This window comes from Lampetra fluviatilis, chromosome 14 (assembly GCF_964198595.1).
Source record: "Lampetra fluviatilis chromosome 14, kcLamFluv1.1, whole genome shotgun sequence".
In the NCBI taxonomy this organism is placed as follows: domain Eukaryota; kingdom Metazoa; phylum Chordata; class Hyperoartia; order Petromyzontiformes; family Petromyzontidae; genus Lampetra; species Lampetra fluviatilis.
The window spans coordinates 7,401,844-7,428,441 of NC_136288.1; the positions used below are offsets into that span (position 1 = coordinate 7,401,844).

A 26,598-nucleotide genomic window follows, 5' to 3' on the forward strand; every position below is an offset into this window, starting at 1 on the left:
TGCTATTAACATGGGGTGTTCCAATTCAGCAGCAGATAGCGATAGAACGGTGCAAATGTGAAAATTAAGGAGTCGGTATAATGAGCTTACCCGTGTGTTCCATCAGCTTGTTCATTTTGTCATACACAGTACGTATGTCCAGAACAGAAAATAGCAATGGTTGAAAATAAATTCCAGCCATTACGTGTGTGTTGACCGACTCTCTGTGTTGCATTACATTACATTTCGATATTTTACTAGGTTATTTAATTTTAGTGTGTCTTTCTCCTGATTTCGCAAGCTTCCGTGCCGTGCCGCGTCGTCATCTTAATTGCAGCAGCATCACGTTGCCGTCCACTCATTGATATGCTAATTTTTTCTCTGCCCCCTCCCTCTCTCCGCCCCCGCCCCCCTCTCTATATTTAAGGCACCGTCACAGAAACGACCTCTCTCTTTGTGCCGATATGTGTCCTCTCTCTGTGTGTCCTTGTGATGTCTGTCTGCTTCTATGTCTGTCTATAGTTTTCTAGTTAGATTTTTGTTGCTATTTCTTTTATGCCTGATGATGATTGCTTGTGTTCCAATCGAAACGTCGTAATATGCTATTATTTAATTTATTATTTTATCTTTAGACGTGACTTAACCGAAAGAACCAAAGAATAATTCCTGCAGTCATGAAAGCTCCAAAATTAAGATTGAATGAAAGCCTCCCTACTCTACACTATGTCAGTTCTGGGATTTTTAAAAATCATACTTCACCACACTGGTCAGTGTGGATTGGTGAAAGGGGGATTGGACGAATGGAACTTGGGTGCCTGGTTCATACGTCGTCGAGCTAACCACTCTGCCACCGCTCCACCCCCAGAATAGATGTGGTGATGTAAACGTTGTTCACTAAAAACAAAACAATTATTTATTCTACCGGGTAAGGCCCACTGAGCTGCATAGCTCTTTTTCAGAAGCGACCTGGCCACAAATGAAAGCTCAACAAAGTGGCTTATCACGTGGAAATTTATATCAGACAAATACTCTGAACGCATTTTTACAAATGAAGAGGGAAAAACTGGAGGACCCGGAGAGATATCCACGTGACCACAGGGAGAACACGCAGGCGACACGGTCGGGCATGAACCGACGATCCCCTTCATACCAGGCGCGTTAGTGAGTACCCACACTCGTGACCCCTTCACAACTCCTTACACATACTCTATCTACCAAAGACACATCCCCGAGCACCGAGTTTCTATCTCACATATTCAGGGTCTGAATTGCTTCCACAAGATTTGCCGCTGCCATTGACCAAGCACAATCAAGGCACACGTTTTTTGGCAATTGCACGTGAGAAGGTGAGCATCTTTTGTGCCGCTGGAATGAGTTTGAATGGTGCACTCTGAATTATAGACGTTTCCCTGGCAGCTTAAATGTGCTCAATTGCATGCGAGATGTCCCGGCAGTTCACCTGACAGGCTGCATATAATTTGGCGAAATCCACGAGAGGAAAGTGCGTGATCGGACCCGGCGTTTACATCTCCGATGCCACGCTGTTATTCCGCACTGCCGAATAGCCGATGTACATGGCATGGGAGGACAACCTCCACCGTGCAGGCTCCTGTTTGTGAGGTGAGGACAACTGCTGCGACTCGCCGGTGTTGGAGGGGCGGAGTGCACTGCTCTAGCCGGACAAAATATATTCAGCAAGTTCAATAACCCCCCAGCATCCCCCCCCCCCGTCCTTTGCAGATAAGATCGAGTCTTTGAGTTTAATTAAAGGAGGTGCCAAACTCGCATTTGCTTTGACCTGTGTACAAACTGATTTAAAATATGACAGCACACAGAACATACAATCAGCTGGCACATTGAATTTAGAGAGATTAGATTACTCAAATACTAGATTGGGGTCAACTCAACTCGTCATCCTTCCTCGATCAGTTATATGGGGGAAGTAAATAGGAGTTGTCCTCTGCGTGTACTAACCTCTGCCAGAGCAATGTAGGACGTGAACTACTTAGTTTAGGGCCTCAAACAAATTGGTGGGGAGGAGTGATGCAGTTGTTAGTGCACTGAACTGTAGTACTTAACAGGCAACCTGAGTTGGATTCTCAGCCACAGTTAGCATCAGTGGAAAGTGATTTCTGAACAGTTCCTGGGCCCTGCCTTGGCAAAATTCACAACAACTGGTATGGCGAAGTATGGTCAAACAACCCCTATTACCCATAAGTCATGGTGAGAACTTTATCCGACAATGGGAAGGCAAAGAGCTAGTACACGATTATTGTTAGAATTATTTCATTATCACCAAGATGAGTGTCACCCTGAAACGGATGAAGGAATGCGATATTAAGCGAGTTTGTGTTGACTTGTGCAGCTTCGGGGAGGCGCATTGCGTATACATCCTTGTACATTTTGAACCAATGACTTGCTTTGAGGTTTTCACTGAGACATTAATTCAAGCCTGCCGAGGAAATACATCTCTTATCTGCGCGGTTTGGAAATCTAAATAGGTGCTTGTGAGAGTTGTATCAACCGTTTTGATCAAATTTCATTTCAGATTGTATCAATCACTGGCAAACATGTGGATAATTGATTTTAAGGATTATATCCAGGCAACAGCAAAATGAAAGTTCTCCTAGATACGATATTGAATTTCAATTCTTTAGGCCTGTCCTAGTTATATTTGTGCAACTTTTTTTTTACTGCACATCTGTGAAAAATATCTATATTGCTCATCGGATTCCTCTAGTATAAATAAATATATATTCTGATTCAGATTTAATTCTTTATGCTTAAAGAATTAGAGTGATGAACATACAAGTGCCTCGATGCAGTGCCCATTGCTGTTGACAGTTCCTGATCCAGTGATGGGATTTCCATATTCCTGGTGGTGGAGTTGAACGTAGAGAGATATAGGGGAAGGGGGGGGTGGGTGCAGAGTTTGTCAGCAGAATTCTGCCGCACAGGAATCTAGCCACATCAACGGAAACGCTGGTGGAAGGAAACAGAGGCAGAGGATAACTGGGAAAAAGATGGACTGATGGAGCAGAGGGGGAACTATAATGGAGAGAAAAGACATGAACATGTCAGCAACAGATGGAGTATGATGATGATGACGATGACCGGCAAGCATGAAGAACCTCTGATGGTAGTTCGTGGACTCAGCGGTCTCCGTGAAGGGGCAGGATGGGGGGGGGGGGGTCAGAGCACAAAACCAGTAACTCGGAGTACCTGAGTTTGCATCTGGTCAGTCACGTGTGGTCCTGGATTCTCAAGTGGAGTGAGTTCTTAGCCCGATCACCATGATCACACGCAAAAAACCATGATATCAGGTTTTCCTTTACATTTGGCAACTACATTTTTGGTTGATTTCAACGCAATGGGCATTTCTGTAGCGGGATGAATGGGGGAGTTCAGTGTCACTCGTGTGGATTTTCAGTATTTTGCTGCTATAAGCTTCCACGTGATAAGCCACTTCCTTGAGCTATCATTTGTGGCCAGATCGCTTTTGAAAAAATAGCTATATAGCTCAGTGGACCTTACCTGATCAAATAACAAATTAATTCATAAGAGCAACGCATTACTCTGCCAATCTACCGAAACACATTCCTGCGGAGGGAGCTGGTAGGAACGTTGGGTTGCTCGGTCAATGGCCAGGGTCAACGGCGGCGTGGTGTATTCCGCAAATATGCCCAACTGTGAGGGCGGGCACAAGCCGGCGTGAGTAGGTTAAACGTTGAGTTTTATAAGGGCACCACGGGGTGACCAGCCCCTCCCCACCCAGCCCCACTCCTCCCACCCCCCACCCAGCTCCACCCTCCCCACCCAGCCCCTCCCCACCCCACCCTCCCCACTCAGCCCCACGCTCCCCACCCTTTCCACCCAGCCCCTTCCCTTCCTCCCTTCTCCACCCAGCCCCTACCTCCCCACCCAGCCCCTCCCTGCACGACGGACTGACGGACACAATAATCCCCTGTGGGCTGGTGGAACCAGGTGGTTCCCACTAGTATAAACAGCTCGTCAAATGACATGGTGCCGATAACTCAGTGGAACTTTTGGGAAGATGAATTCTCTACTCTGGTTTTAAGCTTAACTGCCAAGCAGCGGTTTCTTCCGAAGAGCCTACACGAGTCGGAGTTGCCGTCGGTATCTCTCATCTCGTGCCGAATGCAAGGCTCCAAGGAACAAGCGCAACTGCGTTATCAAGCAACAAACAAGAAACATTTCAAATGGGAAAATCTGGTGGCAGGGCATCCTGTCCAGTTGGCTCTCATGCATCCTGCTCATTTATCCTAAATTGTTTCGAACATTTCGATTTAAAGCTTTCGTGACTGCAGGGATTCATCTTCTTGGTTCTTTCGGTAAAGTCACGTAGAAGGGAAGTAATAAAATAATAAAATAAATAAAAATAAAACATAAAATTATAATATAATAAAGTAATATAATAACATAATATAATTATTTTATTATGTTTTATTTTTATTATTTTATTACTTCCCTTCTACGTGACTTTACCGAAAGAACCAAGAAGATGTTTCGAACATGTTCGACAAAACGTTACATTTACCAATATGGGATGAGTCCAACTCCGTAATTCTGGACACCCAAAGCCAAAGGACAATCTCCTTTCGGCTGATATTTTGCATCGACTTTGACTCCTGCTGAACAAAATTAAACATCACCTACAGCGATTCCTTCTAAAGGTCAGGTCAAACAACTGAGATTCACAGTGCAAGGTGCCTACACGTGGCAGATAATTCCACATGCGCACTGCGTTCATCAGCCACGCTGCAGGTGGACACATTCTATTTCTGCTTCCTCCGTCACACTGATCGACTTCGGTTTTTTTTTTCCATCGAGTTTTTAGAACATTCGTTTTGTTGTCCTTCCCCCGAACCTCCGATGAGCACAGTTGGCTACGTACGGTGCGAAAGAAGTTCAACATACATACAACTCAAGTGACATTCTAACTCTTATTTACGACTCCTTCAAGAGTGCCGTTTGTCTCTGGCTGCTTGTCGTTTTGTGCGCGTGCTCAGCGGCTGTGAAAAAAAAAACTGGGTCAAGAATCGATGTTCACTGCTCTATCAACGCATCTCTCTGCCCCCAGTTCCCATCCAGATTAAGGATAGGAGATCAATACGCATCAAATAAGTGTCTCCTTTTATATGTTTGCCGTTCTAAAAACCTTTTTTTTTGCTGTGGGAAGGAAATTAAAATCAGCATCGGTTCATTCGATTGATTTAGCTTTTCGCCGCCAGCATCCGCATATGATTGCGCCACCCGGTGGGAAAAGTCCCTGGTGCTGTTCCTTGAACGATTGCGGAATCATCGCGTGCGTTCAGTGGCGCATGCACCACACTTAAAGCCAACAGCACACGCACGATTTTCACACACGCACGCAACAACTTCAAAGTCGCCGCCACTCTTTCAGGCTCTTTTGAGCCACTGTTTTGGAATTGCTGCCGCTGCTGCTTCAGCAAGGGTTTTACACTTTTCAACCAATTTAAAAAAAATTACACGCTAAGTTACGGCCAATTTTGAGCAGCGAATTTGCACGGGCATTTCGGGAAGAGATGAAAGCTGCCTTATCAGCGTTTCTTTTTTACATTAAAACTTCTAATGAAAAAAAAAACATTTTACTTAGCTCATCACATATCCATATAAATGATAAAATGTTAGTGTGTATGTATGTATGTTGAACTTCTTTCGCGCCGTACATAACCAACATTGTTCTTCAGAGATGCGGGGGAAGGACACCAATTCATATGGAAAAACACAACTGCGCTATTTACTTTCATCAGGCATCGGTTTGACGGTGCACAGTTTAATCAGAACTCTCTTGTTTGCTGTAACCACTAAAGAGACCTTCACAAAATTAGAACATCGTTTTAGTTTCTGAATGATTTACAATGCTGCAATTGCGCCACGTATATATATATGTTTATTTACCCACAAATTCAACGGAGAGAATGCGTCAGCACGCAATGAATCCGTAGTCCCTTCAAGCTCAAACGAGCATCACGTTGCGCACAATTTACCTCCACGCGAGCTGGTGGCTCTGAGCGCATGGAAGAGATATCACACTCCCATGGGGGGTGTCCGTGGAGGTAAAAGTGCAGCCCTGCAAGTGTTTGCTCACGACACTGCTGGCAGACGAGGGGACTCGCAAAAGAGCCCCCCCTCCCTCCCCTCTCCTAGAGGGTATGTGGCCTGATGGCTTGGAAGAGGTGGAAGTACCCACAACTTCACCCCACCACAACTAAACTGCCGATCGTGTAACCATTTAGAAACTGCTGTACCCCTATGGGACTTCCTCATAAAACACACACAACCATTGTTGACTTTCCGAAGGCTGCATCTTTGTGTTTGTTGTTGCATGTGCTATCCACAGACTCACCAATTGTATGAAATAATAACTAAATACATGGTCCGCCCTATATTATTGACATGTATTTGGTCATGTCTCTTGTTTAAAAAAAAAAAAAACATATCCTGGCTTATTCCTGCATTTGCATGCTCTATAACATTACAAGTCCAAGTGTGCCCACGCGTGATCAAGTTGAATATTCTGGCATGACCAGAGTCACGGCTTAATCGCAGTGTGAGGGTTAAAGGACTACTCATGAGTGGGAAGCCCGGCAGGAGGTGACACACGGTCAATGCCTAACCACCGCTTCTTTCCTTCCGCTAGATGCCCCAACCATTGCACAGTAAAAAAAAACACTGACCTTCAAGGTATGGTTTTACGATATCCCATGCTTCTGGTCTATGGCATTGTTCGCGTTCACCAGCCTCTGCGTGCCACTGAAATGTCGGTCTCTGTCCTACCCATCGCAAACCTCCTCTTCCTCAATCCATCTACACCGCTTCATTGCCAACTATGTCTTTTTCGAAAAGTAAATAAAGACAATGTGAAGTAATTGAACCCAGTAGATAATGACGACCGGCACTCACCTACATTGAGTTCGTATCACAAATTAAATCGTCAACTTGACCGGTTGGGTGGGATTGTCGCAAGGCTGCAATTTAGAAACGCGTCGGTGGATCGTATAGCGATGGGGACCGTAATATGCGTGATACACCCCCCTGCTGGGGCTCTCTTGTGCAGTTAGTTGTGGTTTGTTGTTTCAGTCTCCTCTCATAAGTGCAGATCCTGGCCACTCCAGTTTCCTCCTACTTGCAGGAATTGGCCAAACGTCCTCAAGCAAGGCCATCCCTACAAAGTCTTGAGACTCGATGTGCTTTTCTCGGCAAACAAACACACGATTCACAATATAAATTATATTCACAATCGCGCGCTATGATGGAAGGCGCCGGAAGCCAAGTTCTTTTAATGTCTTGCAACTGCTGGGAGAGTGAGTAATATTATTACGCAGGGCATTATCCAAATGTCTAATTTGCGAAGCCTGTAATTTTTTTACCGTTTAATTGAGCACAAACTCTACAACTGCACACGGAATCTACCGAGGCTTCTCTCTAGTGATGATACGCTTCAACAATCACTTCCTATTGCATATTTATGTCAAGACAAGGATGGAATTTAAAGGCAATAATAGCACTGCAAATGACTAGCTGAATGGATAAGAAGGTGTGGGATTAAACTACTTGCGGGAAAATTGAAATGTTTCAATCCGAGGGAATGTCAAAATGTGTGACATTCCGTCTCAGGAATACCGAGCGGGCTGTCGACATGCTGGGCTAATGGCCCTGAAATGTCTGCACGGTCACATGCAGAGATGAACGCGAAGGATAATGCAGCTCATTTATGAAAAAAAAAAATCACTTTTTGTCAAGCTTTGATTTACAGCACTTCAGAGGCAAAGCAAAGGATTTTTTAAGATGCGCACAGGAAAAGACGGAACAAAGCGGTTGACAAAGCAGAGAGGGACAGCATTTTGACGGTGGAAAGGGTTTTGGAACCGTGCACCGTGTGTGGTGGTGCACACCTCTCAGACGGTGCTGTGTGGGTCCGGCTGGTGGATCAGATAAAGATCGGTGTGTCCTGTGAAACGTTTAACCTTATCGGTTGTATGCTGGCACAGGGAATTCAGTACCGTCGTGAGGTCATTTGTAAGATGTGAAAAATAAATCCAGAACAGAATTGGCAAATGTTTGCAAATGCAGTGATCCTTAAAATACTTCACGAAATAAAATCTGCGTATATCGCCCAAAAAAAAATGCGCACTTTTACCAATTTTAGTCAATCGTTATGAACTAAGTAACAATCTACAGGTTTTCCAAAGATCTATGGAAATGAGTGCGTAATTAATAAGTTTAAGCGATAGGTTAAGGAATTGAGAAATAAGGAATATGACAAGGCCCACCAATTCTGCTCTTAAAGCACCGGGTCCCGAACGTAAATGGGCAGCGCGCATCGTGGAGATAGAACCTCGAAGAGACGAAACTAACGGCGGAGTGGAGGCCGAGAGGAGGCTACGGAGGCAGAGGAAGAGACGGCGGAAGAGACGGCAGAGGCGAGGCGACATCGCAGAGCTCGGAGGCCACGCTGGACAGCGAGCAACGACGGTAAAGGAAGCAACGGGAGAACACCGCTGGGGGAGGGAGGCCTTTGCCACGCAGTGAAAAGTTTGCTGACTGACAACGATGACAAGTTGGGGGGTGGGGGGGGGGTCCCATGCTCTTCTTTTTGGGGTTTTTGCGAGACGTTCCCCTTCCACCTGTGGATTTTCTCTCGGTAACTTCTTTAGTTCTCACGTGGTAGCCAAAAGTTCGTCGATTAAAAAAAAAAACCGGGGCGCCGGGTAATTTTTTTCCTGTGGGAGGGAGGGGGGTGGGGGGTGGTGGTTTCAGCGTCTAAAGAAATGTGCCCTCCAACGAAAGAAATAAAATGGTATTTTCGATCTGCAAGGTGCCGCGTGGTATCCACTCGCTCCCGAAGAGGAGGTCGCGACGAGGAACGGCGGCGGACGAGTGGGAAGGGAGGCAGCAGCCACGCGGTGAGGAGCCGGCACCAACATCGATTGCCCAAAGCACGCGGGGTCACGGTGCTCATCTCATCTCCTTTTTAGTGTTTTTAACATCGACCTGAGCCATTGACGGAAACTTCGTGTTTCTGTAGGGGAGGCAAGCCTATCCGTAAGGCTGAATAATGCACATGTTAAATTTCGATTTAAAGCTTTCGTGACTGCAGGGATTCATCTTCTTGGTTCTTTCGGTAAAGTCACGTAGAAGGGAAGTAATAAAATAATAAAAATAAAACATAATAAAATAAAATAATTCTCACGACGTTTCGGCTACAACGCAAGCAGCCGTCTTAAGGTGAAGAATGAGACACTATATAAGCTCCTAGCTTGGCAGTGTCTCATTCTTCACCTGAAGACGGCTGCTTGCGTTGTAGCCGAAACGTCGTGAGAATTATTTTATTTTATTATGTTTTATTTTTATTATTTTATTACTTCCCTTCTACGTGACTTTACCGAAAGAACCAAGAAAATGCACATGTTATAATAAAATGGGTTACAGAATACAGATTTAGGGGCATTTTTGGACAAATGTGCTCGTAATGATGCATCGTAGCTTCACCCGGCCATTAGAATGCAGGGAGTAGTGTTGTGTAATGCACAGGTAATTGCTCAAATGCGAAGGCAAATAGCTGAATATAACCCTGAGGTTACCCATATAGAGGTGAAAACAAAACAATTTGCGCTCTTACGCAGGCAATTTCCATCTGCTGAGTGATGTTTAATACATTGTCAATGCAATCATTGAATGGATAATCACTTCCATAATGTGTTAAGCTAGTTTGGTCGTATTTTTTTTTCAAATTCCTTTATTGTTTCAAATGATTATTCAACACGTATGAATATCAATGTAAAAAAAACACACGCACAATGTTAATTCACACGATCGATCCACCGTTGGCTGAAGGCCTCCCCATGCCGTCGGCTGTCCCCTCATGGTCTCGCAATGCAACAACTCAGCCAGCACCTCGACACGGACCTGATCTAACGGCTCCATCCCCGCCGCAGACTCCACTGGGGCCGTCCCCTTCCTTTGGCTGTCACGAAAGATGTGTTCTGGCCAAAACTGCACCTACCGTACGTTTCTTAACAGCCAACATCATGTTTTTAGTATAACCCGTTGGCTTTCGCGACCAATATCATCCAGAGTAGAGGGCTTTTTTTTGGGGGGGAGGGGTTAGTTAGTGAAGGTTGACCAAGTTTAATATGATGTAATTCTTCACAGTTAATGATGCAAATATGACCATGCTAAGGAAAGCAAAGTAATGAATTGCCTTTCAATAGTGGCCCTAAGCCAGTGTACAGGTGCAGGATATGGCACTGCCCCGTGAAAAGAGTTAAATCTGTCCACAGGATCGTGATTGTTAACGTCCTACGGAGTGATCGACGTTCTATCTACCACAGTGGGACGTTTGGCCGAGTTGACCTCCCATTGAAAACTGAACTTGCAAACCTTCCAGTCGTGAGATGACCTCTCTGACTGCAGCAGAGCCCAGATGGAATGTGAACAGGTGACTCGCCTGGGTGTCAGGGCTCTTTTTATTGGAAGAGTCCCGCCTGATATGTTTGGCATTCGGAGAAAACCCACGCATCCTGAGAGGAAACCCATGCACTGAAAGATAACGGAGATTCATTATTGGACCGTGATGATGTCTCCCATAGCATTACGTTACTTGTTAGCGTGTGTTTTAGGAGCCATAGCTTACCATAGACAGACGGGCATCGGGATTATGTTGTTTTAACAACGGGTACTGGGATATATTAGTCTGGAAGTCCCATTGGTTGAAAGGTGAACATACTTGATGTTGGTGGTTAACCATTGTCGACAAGACAGCTTGGCTATGCTGTATGTCCTAGGTTATCCAACAAGAGTTTGACATTTCCTGAGTGAGAACAAGCAAATTGCTTTAATGTTTACACCCCAGGCATGCCATGATAGTGCGTTAGCCATGTGACTGGCTTCAATCTCTGTGGCTGGGATGTTGCAGCGATGTCACTGGAGTGCTCCAATGGTGCACCCGATTCTAACCTTCATGTGCTGTCACATTAACGACACTTCAGCCCATATCTACAACATAATAGCTCTTTATATTCTTGGTTCTTTCGGTGAAGTCACGTAGAAGGGAAATAATGAAATAATAAAAATATAAAACAATACAATTTTCACGACGTTTCCACTGAAACACAAGCAATCATCATCAGGTGTGAAATCCACAGCAAGAACATTTGAAAAAAGTGGCGGTTTTTTCAAAATGTATTGCTGTGGATTTCACACCTGATGATGATTTCTTGTGCCGCAGTCTAAACGTCGTGAGAATATTATTGTTTTATATTTTTGGTATTTTATTATTTCCCTTCTGCGTGACTTTACCGAAAGAACCAATAATATGAATCCCTGCAGTCACGAAAGCTTTAAATCAAAATATAATAGCTCTTTGATTTGAGGATTTCTTCTTCCTTTTTTGTAATTTATTTTGTCAATAATATTTTTTCAAAATGTTTTACAATCACAATAATCAACAAAGGCAATATGCACTTGTACGCTACGAATACTCTGGAGTTATCATTCATAATGAATAACCTTTTACCTTTCAGTGTAAGGCATTGTGCCTCTGCAAGCCTCAATGCTAATTTCAGCCCATTATCCCTGAAGAAGAAAAGCAGGTACGTGGAATTGCAGATGTTCTAGACGAGGACAACACTTTGCAGAATCTCTATTGTGTCAGTTTGAACATAAAACCCATAGTAGGTGGTAATATGCTGTCAGGACATTGTTACTCACATGCAGTGTCTTCTAAAGAGATCGGGACATTATATCTGGAAGGGCGGCGTTGGCAAAGGAATGGATGTTAGGTTTCTTTTGCTTCATGAAAGAAGAGCATCGCAATTCTGTATGAAAAATTGCTTCAATTTTGAAATATGACCATAATGATATTAATAATATTATTTTATTACATTTGGAACTTGTGCCATTCTTATTGCGCAGGGCTATTACGGAGGCGCAATGTTTCACACATGGATATAGCCCTGCCAGGAGCGGGTGATGTTGCTTGGTGTAATCCCAATTGGGTGATTTTCAAGTAACTTTTCAAATTTGGCAAGTTTCAAATGAGGTCAGTGTGAAATAGGCGGCATGCATGTATGCTGAAGTTTTTTCACGCCGGACGAAGCCGACTGTGCTAATCGGAGGTGCTGTGGAAGGACAAGAAACTAAACACAAACATCAGTTCGAAAGGAGTTTTCAATTTAGATCCAAAAGCGCACAGCTCCCAGTGGCTTTCTAATATTGGAAGGAAGAGTGTTCCAGACGGCCGCAGAATCGCAATTAAAAGAGTGCGCTGCAGTGGCCGTCTTTGTGCACTCGCATGGCTAATACAAATGGTTAACACGCATGGCTAATACACGTGGTTAACACACATAGTTAACACACGTGGTTAATACACATGGCTAATACACGTAGTTAACACACATGGCTAATACACGTGGTTAACACACATGGTTAACACACATGGTTAATACACGTGGTTAACACACATGGTTAACACACTTGGTTAACACAAATGGTTAATACACATGGCTAATACACGTGGTTAACACACGTGGTTAACACGCATGGATAATACACATCTCTAATATGCATGGTTAACACACATGGTTAACACGCATGGTTAACACGCATGGTTAACACGCATGGCTAATACACATGGTTAACACACATGGATAACACACACGGTTAACACGTATGGCTAATACGCATGGCTAATACACACCCGTGGCAATAACCAGGAGCGACCCGCCGAGTTTGAACCACGGACCTCTGCAACAGGTGGCGGACGTGCCAAGCAAGCCATGGCCCCCCAAGACGGCGCGCACTCTGTGCCGATGAACTGTGAAGGGGCTCGGTGCCGTGATCCAGTGTAATGGTGATGGATGGACGATGTGAACGTGCTCTATACGTGGCCACACAGCGTTGTCAGCCCCAATATGTGAAAAGGATTGATCACGACAACGCACTGATTGAAATATACATGAAGCAAGATGCAAGCGTAATATGGGCAATTTATAAGGTTGTCTTTAACACTGCAGAACTATTATTCATTTTAATAAGGTAATAAATATTCACGTTGATACAATATGTGTGTTAATGTATGTTAACAGGTATTGGAATTAGGAATTTCAGTTGCACATTAATCTCGGTAAGTGGATGTTATTATCGTTAATAATAATAATGAATCATTCGCAGCGGATTGTCAATCTGTTGCTGCCCATCGTAGGGGTTGCTCGACTTCCACTCGGGTCACTGAGGTTCAAAGCGCAGTGTGCTAACCACCATGGTATCACTACCCATTTTACAAAAAAGACACACACATACGCACGCATGCAGGCTGTTACAATCAAGGTGTATCCCTATACACACGTGCAATAGAGCAATGATCATCTCCATTGGTGACCGTGAGCCGGATGTGGAAATTCCACATTCCCATGGTCGGGGCCAATCCTCAGGATTAAAATGTTCCGCAAAACTGTCCGGTTTTCATTGAGTTTAAATAAATAGCAAGCTGAATTGACCCCCTGACCAGAATTTGAAATCGCAGCGATATAGCGAGACGTTGAGTGCTCTGAACTGCAGCACCATCTAACTTGCTCTTGATGGATTAGCTAAGCAAGCACTGCAGTCGCTTGCGCACACAAATTCTGGTTGCTGAGCCAGTACACAAGGTGCTTGCCACAGATGAACCACAAAACGTCACTGATTTCGCCAAGGAGCATAACCCATCCTCGCAGCGACTTTTGGCTAACCATGGAACAAAGGCAGTGCCCGCATTGTGCGCTTTCAGATGCGCCGCTGCGGCCGTCTGGAACGTTCTTCCTTCTGATATCATGAAGCTACGGGGAGCTGTGCACTTTTACATCTAAATGTAAAGTCTAATTTCTTTAGAACTGATTTTGTCCCTCGTGTTTAGTTTGTTATCCTTTCCCCGTACCTTCGCTTAGCGTGGTTGGATACATACTGTGCGAAAGAAGTTCAACAAATGCACATCTGCGCCACTGCTTGTGGAAGGACGTCCACGAGAGGGAGCGCTTGAGACCCCTTCCAAGAGGGTGCCTCCTCTTCATGCTATTCAGCCACCTCTTCACCTTGGAAGAGGTGGAAGTGCCCACTCTGGATCCCACCACACGCAGCCAATGTACATTGCTTTTGGTGGACAGAGGCAGGATGACGGAAGAAACTTGCACCATCGCTTCAACTACCACGCCACGAGATTGAGTGGAAACGGTGACCTCTGTATTTGCAAGTCCAGTGTGATTCTTTTCAGTTTCAGTTTCATTTATTTGTTCAAAATAAACGTTTTTGGTATAACCCTGTGAGCCATTCGGCTCTTGAATCGGGTGCAACTGCAACAAGCAAAAAACAAAGACATGAACAAGAAAACATTTTAAAGTGACTATGCACAAACAGAAAAATCCAGGAAAAAACTGCAAAGTCTTCCAGAAAAAAGCACCGTACACCAACGCTGTGCAAAAATCCCAGTGGGATGCAAGTCAAACAACAATAACAACCACAAAACAACTTAGATTAAAGCCATAATTCTAACTCCGTACGACAACAAACAAACATGGCCAAACCAAAAAACTTTTTGAAATCACCAAAATAAAGCCATAAGCAATGTAACAGTGATCATAAGAACTGTGACCGAAATTTAACAGTCATGCTGACCGTTACACAAAGGTAGCATTCCCCGAAAACAAGCAACGGCACACGCAGGCACATATATAAAATATTTAAGTGTGGTGATGTGATTAATAACAGTCTCACGCGTTTACAATTGACCACAACATATTGCGATTGTGAATAAAAAAACTGACCGGCTTCAGCGATTATCAAACAGTTGGTGAAGCATATGCTGCTTGTAAAAGAGTTGGGCAAATACTGTTTGCTATAGAGCACAGGGCAGATTTATCCCAACTATAATCAAGATTCTCATTAATCTCGCCTGAAAAATAAATAATTGCTTTCCAAACAAAAACTGGGGGCACGGTTACTGGTAATTACTTGGAACATCTGTCATCCACAAATAGAGCCAATTTCAGTGAAATTGGCACAATCAAAGATCAATTCAAAGCTGAATTTACAACTCATTTCCTCTGCAACTAATTTTCTCTATATAAAAAAAATCCTGTTTTTATTTATAGCAAATAAAAGTAATTTTGCTGTTTAATATAAGCGTGTTTATCTTGTAGTTATACTTTGCGATTGTTGAAGGGTTCTGTATATGTCAATTTAAAACGTGGTCATCGGAAACATTTTTTAAAAATGTAATTCTCATCAGGCCCATGATGTTACGGACAGTCTCCAACCATTATTATTATTATCCACTCTATCTTTCTGGTCTTTATGTGCTATGAAGAAGGGTCATTGCTCGAAACGTCGATGATTATATATTTTGTTTTTGAAGGTCACAGTGTTATTTATGAATGTGTTGAGTTTTTTTTATTTGCCGATCGCACCACGCCCAACGTAGCAGTATCACCAAATGACGCGTTTGCCTGATGCGCTGTAACAGGATCAAATGAATCTGCTACAGAATGAATGATAAATTATTTTAATGTTTTAGGCCCATATATGGAGTCATCGGGCGTGACTTTGCCAGTATAAGGAATATTGGAACGGGAATCGACGGCTTGTTAACGATCCAACGCTCGAATCAAACGGGAATCGACCATTTTTCGATTTAAAGCTTTCGTGACTGCAGGGATTCATATTCTTGGTACTTTCGATAAAGTCACGTAGAAGGGAAATAATAAAATAATAAAAATAAAACATAATAAAATGAAATTATCACGACGTTTCGGCCACAACGCAAGCAGCGTCTTAAGACGCTGTCTTTCCGGCAGCTCTGTTTCTTCGCCCTTCTACGTGACTTTACCGAAAGAACCAAGAATATGGGAATCGACCAATTGCTCAGGATACAAAGCTTGATCCATGCTTGATACATGCTCGAACACATAGCTGTGATATTTATAATACATTTTTTTAAATCGTTAAAGTGATTCCTGTCACATTGTTCCTGGATCTAAAAAAGACGATTTGTTAATCGAAAATGCCAAGTTCCACCGCCCCTTGACGCTGATTGCATTCCTTTGCCAATTAACATAATTCAGCATGAATTCTGTCGCGGATTCATCGTATCCTCTTCCATTTCGCCGTCGTCTCCTGGTGAAGACACCGCGTGTCTGGACGTGTGAACGAGCACAATGTGCGTCATCAAGCCGACAGCCCGGCTCGATCACGGGCACGTGCTGGACCACAGCAAATGAACGCGCGCAGCAATAACAGAATTTCAATCGACGCATTATACCCCTTTGCGAAACGGTGTGAGTGTTTTCAAGAACGAAAGAAATAATCACGCGAATTATGCGAAAGTAAATTAGCCCGAAGCTAATTTACTAAGCACTGACTGCAGGTTTCAGGATTCATTTAGTTGTATTACAACAATTGAATTAATCTTCTTGGTTCTTTCGGTAAAGTCACGTAGAAGGGAAGTAATAAAATAATAAAAATAAAACATAATAAAATAATGATATTATATTATTTTATTATGTTTTATTTTTATTTTTATTATTTTATTACTTCCCTTCTACGTAACTTTACCGAAAGAACCAAGAAGATGAATCCCTGCAGTCACGAAAGCTTTAAAACGAAACAATTGTATTCTGATTTAAATTACTTCCCCCCCCCCCCCACGGCCAAAAACACATGTCACCATGCCTTGTTGGATTAAATCCTTCCGTCGCGTAATGGGAAAGGCAGCGTTAGTCACCGCGCCAGATTCAGTTTCGAGGCGCTGCATAGAATTGTTTGGCAATGCCCCTGAAGGTCTCCGAGTACACGGCGTGGGTCAGGTTCCGTGTGCACCCACGTAAGCACGAATTCGCGTAAGTTGGGGTTCGCCTATACGAGTGTAGATATGAAAATGTATATATATATACACACTACTATCTACTACTATATTATTATATACTACTATGCACTAGTATATGCTATTATATTACTACATACTACTATACACTACTTTATTACTATATACTACTATGCACTACTATATACTAGTGTAATAAACCTTCTCGAAACGGCTTCCGGAATCAGTCCTTTTTATTTTCCAACTTCCACAGTTACACTCACACGCTCCCCGTTGCTGACAGACAACGGGAAGCGGGCAGACTCCCAGCTAAGTCCCCACCGCGCACGTGGCACCCAGAGCCTCGTACACGCGTGACTCCTGCTCTTTTCGTTCCCAGGTCTGCTCCCGACTTCTCTCTCTCTCCTCCTCTTAATCCCTTGGTCACGTGGTACCCCTAAGCCAATCCTCCGTAGTCAGCGTTGACTGTTCCAGATGGTTCCCTGTCAATCCCGGGACCACGCCTCTGATCCGGCTTCCCATTAGCTGAGGCCCCGATTGGCCAGGCCAATCACCCCTGCTAACATGCCGTGATCACGCCGAGGCCATGCTCCCTGGCTCACCCCTTATTGGCTACAAAGCGGGACTGGCAAGCCAATCACCACGTGAGCTCTCTATGGCTGTTATTACATCACCCCCCCCCCCCCCCCCCGGTGAAAAAAATCAGCCGTCTCGGCTGGGAAAAGGGTGATCAACCAATTCCGTAAAACATCTTATTAGGGCACCAAGGTGCATTTAACAATAGAGGGTGAAACGGCGTCCCCGCGCCGAACAACACTTAAAAACAAAGTCACCCATGAAAAACCCAACATACATTAGGGCGCCCCTGCAGCGCGGTAACGACAGGGAAGGGACAGCTAGACGATCAAACGTTAACGAAACGGGAGAGATTTCGATCGCGTACGTGACGCGGGATCCTCTCCGCTTCCAGCGCATGGTCGCTTCGCCGCCAGATCGACAGGAAGTGGTAGGCTTGAATCAGAAGGTTGTTGGTTCTCGGTCATGTCCAGGGCAGGCTCCGTCGGAAGGAGGGCAGCGGGGTGCTTCCTCCGCCCTCAGAACCTGTTCATCTGTAGGAGGCACAACACAGTCCCCCTTGGGATCAACGGGCGTGGCGATCGGCGTAATCAGCACAGCAGATTCCGGCAGGTCAGCTAGTGGGGATGAGGAAACGCCACGCGTACAAACATAGGGTTTAAGTCGCGACGAATGAACGTACCAACGACGTTTCCCGTACTGGACGCGGACACTCTGTGAGTTTCGAATGTCCACTAGCGTCACGGGCCCCCGCCACGGCCTGTGCAATTTAGGGGATGTGCCCACCGGCACCTGGGGGCAGTGGAGCCATGCCAGGTCTCCCACTGACCAGGGCATGTGAGTACGCGATCGACACACATACCGCTCGTTCCTTGCCTGCGCACGGGCCGTCGCACACCTGGCAGCCTCTCGCGCCTCCGTAACTCATTCAAGCGAGTCCCGCACGTGATCAGGCAAGGAGCGGGATGGTTGTTTACTCAGCGTACCCAGTTGCACATCAATGGGTGGGACATTCTCACGGCCATACATCAAAAAAAATGGTGAGTATCCCGTGGATGCATGTGGAACCATGAGGTATGCCGCTAAGACGCCCGGTATGTGCAAGTCCCAATCGGTTTGCTTTTCACTCACCGTGTGACAAAGCATAGCCAAGAGGGTACGGTTGAATCGTTCCACCATACCATCCATTTGCGGATGGTATGGGGAAGTGCGGATCTTTTTTGTGCCCAGCGCTTCACAAACCTCCTTGAGTAATTTTGAGGAGAAGTTCCGCCCTTGATCTGTGAGCAGTCTCTCAGGTGCCACCTTATCCATGACATACCCGTTCAAGAAAGCGTCGGTGATGGACGCAGCCATCTGGTCGGGCAGAGGCCAGACCATCGGCCATCGAGAAAAATATTCCACCCCAACTAGAAGGTATTTATTGCCCCTAGCCGACGGGGGGAACGGGCCCAGAATGTCCAGAGCAACTAATTCGTTGATGCGGGACACCTCAATGGAACGTAACGGCGGTACATACTGGTTCCGAGGCGGTTTCCTCTTGGCACAATCATGGCATGAGCGGACAAAGTCATTGACGTCTGCCGTCATGCCGGCCCAGATAAAATATTTTTGCATCGCGGCCAAAGTTTTCTGCACGCCGAGGTGCATCAACTTATCAGCGTGCAGAGCGCGAAGCAGGTCGTAGCGAAGGGAAGTAGGCACGACCAAACGTGGTCGGTCAGACAATCCGTCGGTGCACATTAATAGTCCCGACTTGCCTCGGAACATCCGCCACTTCCATCCCGCCAATTGAGCTCTTTGTTTCCCTATCAATTTCCACAGCAGAGCCAGCGAGGTATCAGCCTCCTGCTCGCGTAACCAGACCGCGTGCGGCAGCCGTAGGGTATCATCGGTGTCCACTGACACCTTCTAGTCATCCTCGTTTGCTATCGCCCCCATAACTGGGCAGGGCGAGGTGAGCGGTGCCGCGCAGCGGTGCGTGCCCATCAGGCAAGTGCACGGAGGAACGGGTGGCAGCCTTGAGAGCGCGTCAGCGTTCGCGTGACGAGCCCCCTTTCGATACGTAATATGGAAGGAAAATTCCTGTAACAATTCCAACCACCGAGCCAATTGGCCTGACGGTTGGTCCAATTTCAAGGAATATTGTAAAGCTGCATGATCAGTGCGAACGAGGAATTTCCTTCCATACAGGTACGGCCGGTACAGTTGAACAAAATGCACAATCGCCAAAAGTTCCTGCCTCGTCACGCAATATCGCGTTTCCGCAGGTGACAGAACCCTGCTGCCGTACGCCACCACTCGCTCAACCCCGTCCTTACGTTGCAACAAAACGGCCCCGATGCCGATATCACTAGCATCCGTATCAAGGATGAACGTCCAAATATATGAGGCACGTTTCCCACTGCAGTCCAGCCAACACCAATTCCATGAGCCGTTGAAACGTCGCCGGAGCCGCATTCAAGCCCATAGGCAACCGATTAAATTCAAAGAAACCTTGCGGCGTGCGGAATGCCGTCTTGGCTTTTGACTCGTCATCGAGTTGAAGCTGCTAAAAGCCCGAGGACAGATCGAGGGTGGAAAATAATTTAGCACCCAATAAAGCATCCAATGAGTCATCCATCCTCGGTAAAGGGTACGCGTCCGCCACCGAAATTTTGTTTAACCGGCGGAGATCAACGCAAAATCTTGTCCCACCATCTTTTTTCTTAACCAGAACGACGGGCGCGCCCCAAGGGCTGTTGGACGGCGAAATAATATCCGCCGCCAGCAAATCATCTACTGCGCCGCGCACCTGTTCTCTTTCCACTGGGCTCAAGCGATGTGGGTGCATACAGATGGGAGGTGTCGCACCGGTTTCAATATGGTGCGACAAAAGCGACGTGCGGCCGAGGTCCAAGTCATTTTTGCTGAAAACATCAGCGTACCGCAGCAATAATGAATGCAGAGCATTTCTCTGCTCGTTTGACAAAGAAGAATTTTCCCCGCACAAATCTGCGATCCAGCGTTCCTGCGAACGATCGCGTGGAAGCCCACCCGTGGGCATCCGGGCGCTTGGTTTTTCGTCAAAAGAGGCGAAATCGGTAGTGGCGTGAGCCAACACCGATCCCTCTGGAACATTCAACACCTGTATGAAAGGTGCCTGACCTGGCCGCACGATCGTTTGTGCCGCCGCCAGGGAAAAAGACTTAGCTACCGAATTTGACGGAGATAATAGCACGCCCCTCGCACCTTTCTCAACTTGAAGGGGTTTTCGGTAACGCAGCGGAATGAGCATTTGCGCGCCCGATGGGACCTCCACCGTAGCGGCGACCACGGCAGTAACTGCTTTATCTGGAGGCGCACTGGCCAGAAGGGAAGGCAGGAACGACATCCTACGGCCCCCTGGCATTTCCAAACAATCTTGGTCGACCCGTATTTTCAGCGGCATCCGGCGCAAGAAATCAGTACCCAGCAAGCATGGGACAGCTAGCGAGCGAGAGATCAACACGGGTCCTGCAGCGTTAATATTCCCGATAGCGATACTCACATCGACCGGACCACAGATACCCATGCTACCCCCATTTGCGGCTATACACGCATCATTAACCCGGCGTATCTGCGACGTGGGAATGGACAAAAGATGAAAAATAACATCCGAAATGATGGTGGCAGATCCGCCAGTGTCTACTAAAATGCGGACGTCAACGCCCTCGATGGTACCCCGTACCGTCGACGAGCCCGACGCCGCAGCCACAACCCTACGAGCCAATTTCTTCGATTGTGTAGCAGAGCGTGGAAATGATGCAGAAGAAGGAAAATTATCCTTAGGAGTGTAAGAATGAGTGCGAGTGGATGAATGATGTGACACGACCTGCCGGGTGTCCGAATTGTGCCGACTCGCCCGAGGTTGTTGCAGTTCCGCGCCAGGTGGAGGAGATGGAGGTCCCCTCAGCGGAAGAGGCGAAAGCAGAGGTTGGCAGCGGCAATCGCGGGCGAAATGGCCACATCGGCCGCACTTGAAACACGCGGCCGTCGTCGGCTGGCGGTCGGTTGACCCGACCCTCGCACGTGGACGGCCCGCGTAGTCCCCACGCTGGTCACGCAGCCGCCGTCCCGGAATCCCGTGCGGAACAGCAGCAGCCAGCACCTCGTCGTCGCCAGAGTCGTCGGAGCAGTGGACAACCCGTCGTGGAGACCACCCCAAGGGCGGCCCGTCGATTTCGGGTTTCCCCGTCCATGCCGCCATCTGGTCCCAGCGTTTGATGTTAAACTTAGCGTCCAGGCAGCGCGCCACCCATCGCGATGTAAGCGGTTCGTGGCCGCACACCGGTAGCGAAATGTTGAGCTCCTGAGACAACTCCAGCATACGGGAAAGGATGAGAGGATCCAAATGATCGGCCGTCGCCTCGGGATAAGCAGCCATGGCCAGCGCCATCAACGCCCCCCGATAAGCCAAAGGCGACTCCTCCGATCCTCGGCGACGCGACATAAATTTTCTGGTGGCTGACGTCGGCGGGTCGTAGAATTCCGCCATCTCTGCGAACGCATCTCGCAGCGTCTTCTTCTTGGACGCAGGGATGGAGCGGAAGACCCCCAGAGAAACATCATCAAGCACTCCCAGCGCCTCTTCCTCCGTCCAATGCATGGATCTAAAGGCCGACTCGAAGCGCCATGTAAAAGCACTCCAATCGCCCCCGGCGACAAATTCTTTAATCTGTGGAAGGCGATGTCCGCGGTGGCAGGCACGCGCCGCGGGCGTCTCCGACTTCGGATCGCGCGCTCCACCCATCGCAGGCAAAATGGCGTCCGGCGGCCGCGTGGCGGCAGGCGCGCCCAAAATGGCGGCCAACGGCTCCGGTGCTACCGCCCCGCCCAAAACGTCGGCCTCTTCCCGCGTGGCAGGAGCAATGGCGGACGCCGATTCGTTTGTAGGACCTCTTCCCACGGCGTCAAGCTGATCCGATATCTGGCGACCCACGGCTGGTGAGAACGCTACCGCGGTCACCAGACTCAGCAGAATGGTGCGTAACGACTCGATCTGCTCCGCCATCAGCCGCCATCCGTCTTTCATCCCTGAGGTGGTCGTATCCTCTCCCAGTCGACGCTGAGAGGCGTCGAGGAGAGCAGTAGCAGCAGGCGGCAGAGGAGCTGTAGCCCCCAACAGATCATCTTCGTCCGTCTCGGCCTCTTCCTCCGATGGAGGCTCGGGCGGGTTCTTCTGTCTGAGGTGCTTGGACATCTTGACGATCGTCCAAACGGTCGCAGAAGAACTTCTGACACCAATGTAATAAACCTTCTCGAGACGGCTTCCGGAATCAGTCCTTTTTATTTTCCAACTTCCACAGTTACACTCACACGCTCCCCGTTGCTGACAGACAACGGGAAGCGGGCAGACTCCCAGCTAAGTCCCCACCGCGCACGTGGCACCCAGAGCCTCGTACACGCGTGACTCCTGCTCTTTTCGTTCCCAGGTCTGCTCCCGACTTCTCTCTCTCTCCTCCTCTTAATCCCTTGGTCACGTGGTACCCCTAAGCCAATCCTCCGTAGTCAGCGTTGACTGTTCCAGATGGTTCCCTGTCAATCCCGGGACCACGCCTCTGATCCGGCTTCCCATTAGCTGAGGCCCCGATTGGCCAGGCCAATCACCCCTGCTAACATGCCGTGATCACGCCGAGGCCATGCTCCCTGGCTCACCCCTTATTGGCTACAAAGCGGGACCGGCAAGCCAATCACCACGTGAGCCCTCTATGGCTGTTATTACACTAGTATACACTACACTATGCACTACACTATATACTACTATACACTACTTTATTACTATATACTACTATACACTAGTATATACTCCTATACAATACACTATATACTACTATACACAACTATATTACTATATGAGTGTAATATGTAAAATTGTATAGAAATGTTTTAATAAAGTAATAAAGTACTGTACATGTGTATAGTAAATGATGCATTAATCATCAGTAGCATCCATGTCAGATAGAACACTGTAGTAGTATTATTATTAATTCTTGATTTGAAGTTTTTGTGACTGCAAGGATCCATACTTTTTGGGGTTTTCGGTAAAGTCACGTAGGTAAAAAACTAAATAAATTAAAATGAAAACAACTAAATTAAATTACGACGTTTCGGAAGCAACACAAGCCTCCGTCTTCAGGTGGAACCGTATATTATAGACACTATTTTAGGTACACTATATTTTTTTTTTTGGGGGGGGGCTCGTTTCTTGCGCAGGCAATAGTTACACGCCCTCAAATCCACGTGCGCGTGATGGCGTGGGTGGTGGGAGGGTTGATTTGACTCCTGGCTTCTCGATCCGTGCGTGTGGTGAAAGCACGAGTCACACAAAGAATACGAGTGTGAATCGGGGTGGGTCGCGTATGAGCGGGGTCCGCGTACTCAGAGCCCGCGTGCTCCGAGACCTTCCATTATTGTCTGGCTGGTGCCACCATGGTCATGTACATTGACACGCGTTAAAAAGGTTGTGATTCAAATTCCTGGTTTAAAGGAGTCTCGCCAACCCATCATCACTCTGGGGCAGATACAATAGGTACTGCTTTGTGGTACGTCAACAGAATGTTGTCCCGTGGAGAGACTAATATCTCTAATGGGACTGTGGAATTATCGGCGCCTACTCAGGACTGCTCATTTCAGCACCAAGACAGTGTTCGTTTTACCCTTAGTTAAAGAGGAAACATGTGCATTGATTTACATCATATATCCCTTACAAATGCAAGCAATTGCTACTACAATGAAAACATAGAGTTGTTTAAAGGCAAACCGGACGTGCCTGAAATGTGGAACTTTAGAGATTTGCTGTTGACGCAGAGGGCGCCACGGTGGCGAGATGTTAACGACCTCACCGGGTATACAGGAGGTCGTGGCTTCGATCCCGACCCTGAAGCCTGTATATTCGGAGTTTGCGTGTCTGCTCGTGGTCGCGTGGATTTTTATCCCAATCCTCCGGTCTTCCCTCCATATTGAGAAACATCCGTTTAGACTATTTGGCATGTTATACATATCCGCATAAGCCACTTCATTGAGCTATCATTTGTGGCCAGGTTGCTTTTGAAAAAAAATCTATGTGGGCCTTACCTGGTAAAATAACTAGTTGAGTTTTTAGTTTAGATTGTGCGTTCAGGACACAACACGGTAGGCTACGAGATGGCACGGGATGGCAGTTGGACACGTGGATTTTTTCTCCTCTTCAAATCTCTTCCAGTAAACGATGAGAAATCCCACGACCGCAAAACAGGAACATGTGTGCAGGCTCCAAACAAAAATACATATAACCACGCGCAAAGGAGTGCTCGCAATCAGCATCAATAAACCAACTGCGTCATGCCACACTTGTGTGCCATGATAAGGCTGAGATAATTGTACATTCCATGTAGTGGTCACATGACGTGCATGTAAGGCATGATGGGGTGGCGCTTTCCTGCTGTTTTGCGAGCACACCTTTGCGTATTGCTAATACTTTAGAGTTGGTGGTCTAGACAAGGCTGAGAGAATTGTACATGCAATGTGGTGGTCACATGACGTGCATGTAAGGCATGATAGAAGTGGTGATTCCTGCTGTTGGTGAGCACACCTTTGCGTGCTGTCAAATCTTTGTAATTGGTGGTCTAGACATTGTACACACTCCAACTATCAAACAACAACTCACAATGCCTATATCTGCACTACGCGTTGGCTTCACCCACGACTCACGTCACATCTCAAATCATTGTATCCTAGTATCCTATTATTTTACTAAATTCGTATCTTCACGTCAACATCGCTCGCTGTGATCACCACCTTGTTCACGAAAGGGGCTCCTGGCTCTGTCCTTCACCGTGCCACGTGGGCACGCGTACATTTACAAAGCCTCATGGCAGCGCTATCTCCAGCTGTCTCTCTCTCGCTGTCTGCTTTCCGGCTTCTTTTGACTCCTCACGACAACTTCGGACTCCCAGATCCAGAGCCCCGATCGTGTCACAACAGACGCTTACAATCGCCCCGACTCCCAGCGTGTGCCACAACCCAATTGATTCAACCTCATCGACGGGATGTGCATTTCTCGAAGGTTCTCCGGCTTGGTACTTGGCGATCGGACCGCTGCGAAACCTAAGACCCCTCAAGATTGGAGGGCTCTCTCCTCATCGTCTCCCTGTTCACGTAATCCACATGCGATGGCCGTTTCTCTGTCGCTCGTCGGCTGTGGCGGGCTCTCCCTGGCCACCTCCGAGCTCTCAGGAGCAAGCGCCCCTAACTGTAACAGTCAGCCCCCAAAATAACTTCCCCTGACAACAACATCCGCCAGCTCTTTCGGTAAAGTGACGTAGATAGAAAAAACAATAAACACGACGTTTCGGTCACAACACAAGCGTCTGTCATCAGGTAAAAGAAACGCCGTGTTTCTTTTATTATTTTTTCTACCTACGTGACTTTACCGAAAGAACCAGAGAATATGGTTTCCTGCAGTCACGAAAGCTTCAATCAAGGCTCAACATCCTCCAGCATCAATGCGCACAAGCAGGGCCAGACGCACAATTAATCAACGCAATGCACATCGTAAGCCAGAACACTGAAACAGACACCAATCCCCTTGTTTTCGCGAACATTCTGCCACCGAATAGGCAAACACCGCAAGGGAGTTTACACGTTCTCTTGCCGACGACAACCACCTACCCATCGTCAACACGTTCCTTCGGAGTGGGCAGGTAGGAACTTGGTTGGACAGCGCATTCGTGCGATCCGTGTAGGATACCGTAGTCGTGTTGGACGTGTTGGAGGTGGTGGCCAGACGTCGCCGATGGTTGCGAACATCCCCACTATCTCCACACCGCCGATGGTTGCACTGAACGTCGGCGATCGCGACAGAAAACTTTTGCAGTCAAGCAAACTGCAATATGCCAAGACAGTCACAGTCACTGAACTGCGCAGAGTGCACGACAGACAAATATGCACGACAGACAGACAAATAATCCCTGGTGGGCAGTGTGAAACCTGTTGTTCCTACCTTTAAAAAAGTACCCAACTTCAAGTTCCGATTTCCCCCCCGCGCCACCCTTCTGGAATCGCGCTGCCAACCTCCTGGCTTTGACATTGCTCACAGACACTGGCATAACTTCGCCACGCATCAGGACATCGACAGGTTGACGTGC

The 26,598-nt window shown here is 46.9% G+C and overlaps 1 long non-coding RNA gene across 1 annotated transcript in view; it reads right to left on the reverse strand.

Annotated features, from left to right (window-relative positions):
- LOC144935736 (uncharacterized) overlaps nucleotides 1-26,143 on the reverse strand; it is a 33,296-nt gene extending 7,153 nt beyond the window's left edge. Inside the window, exon 1 of the long non-coding RNA XR_013637337.1 lies at nucleotides 26,123-26,143. This is a non-coding gene — a long non-coding RNA (uncharacterized LOC144935736). The remainder of the gene's footprint in view (nucleotides 1-26,122) is intronic.
- Between the last annotated feature and the right edge of the window lie 455 nt (nucleotides 26,144-26,598).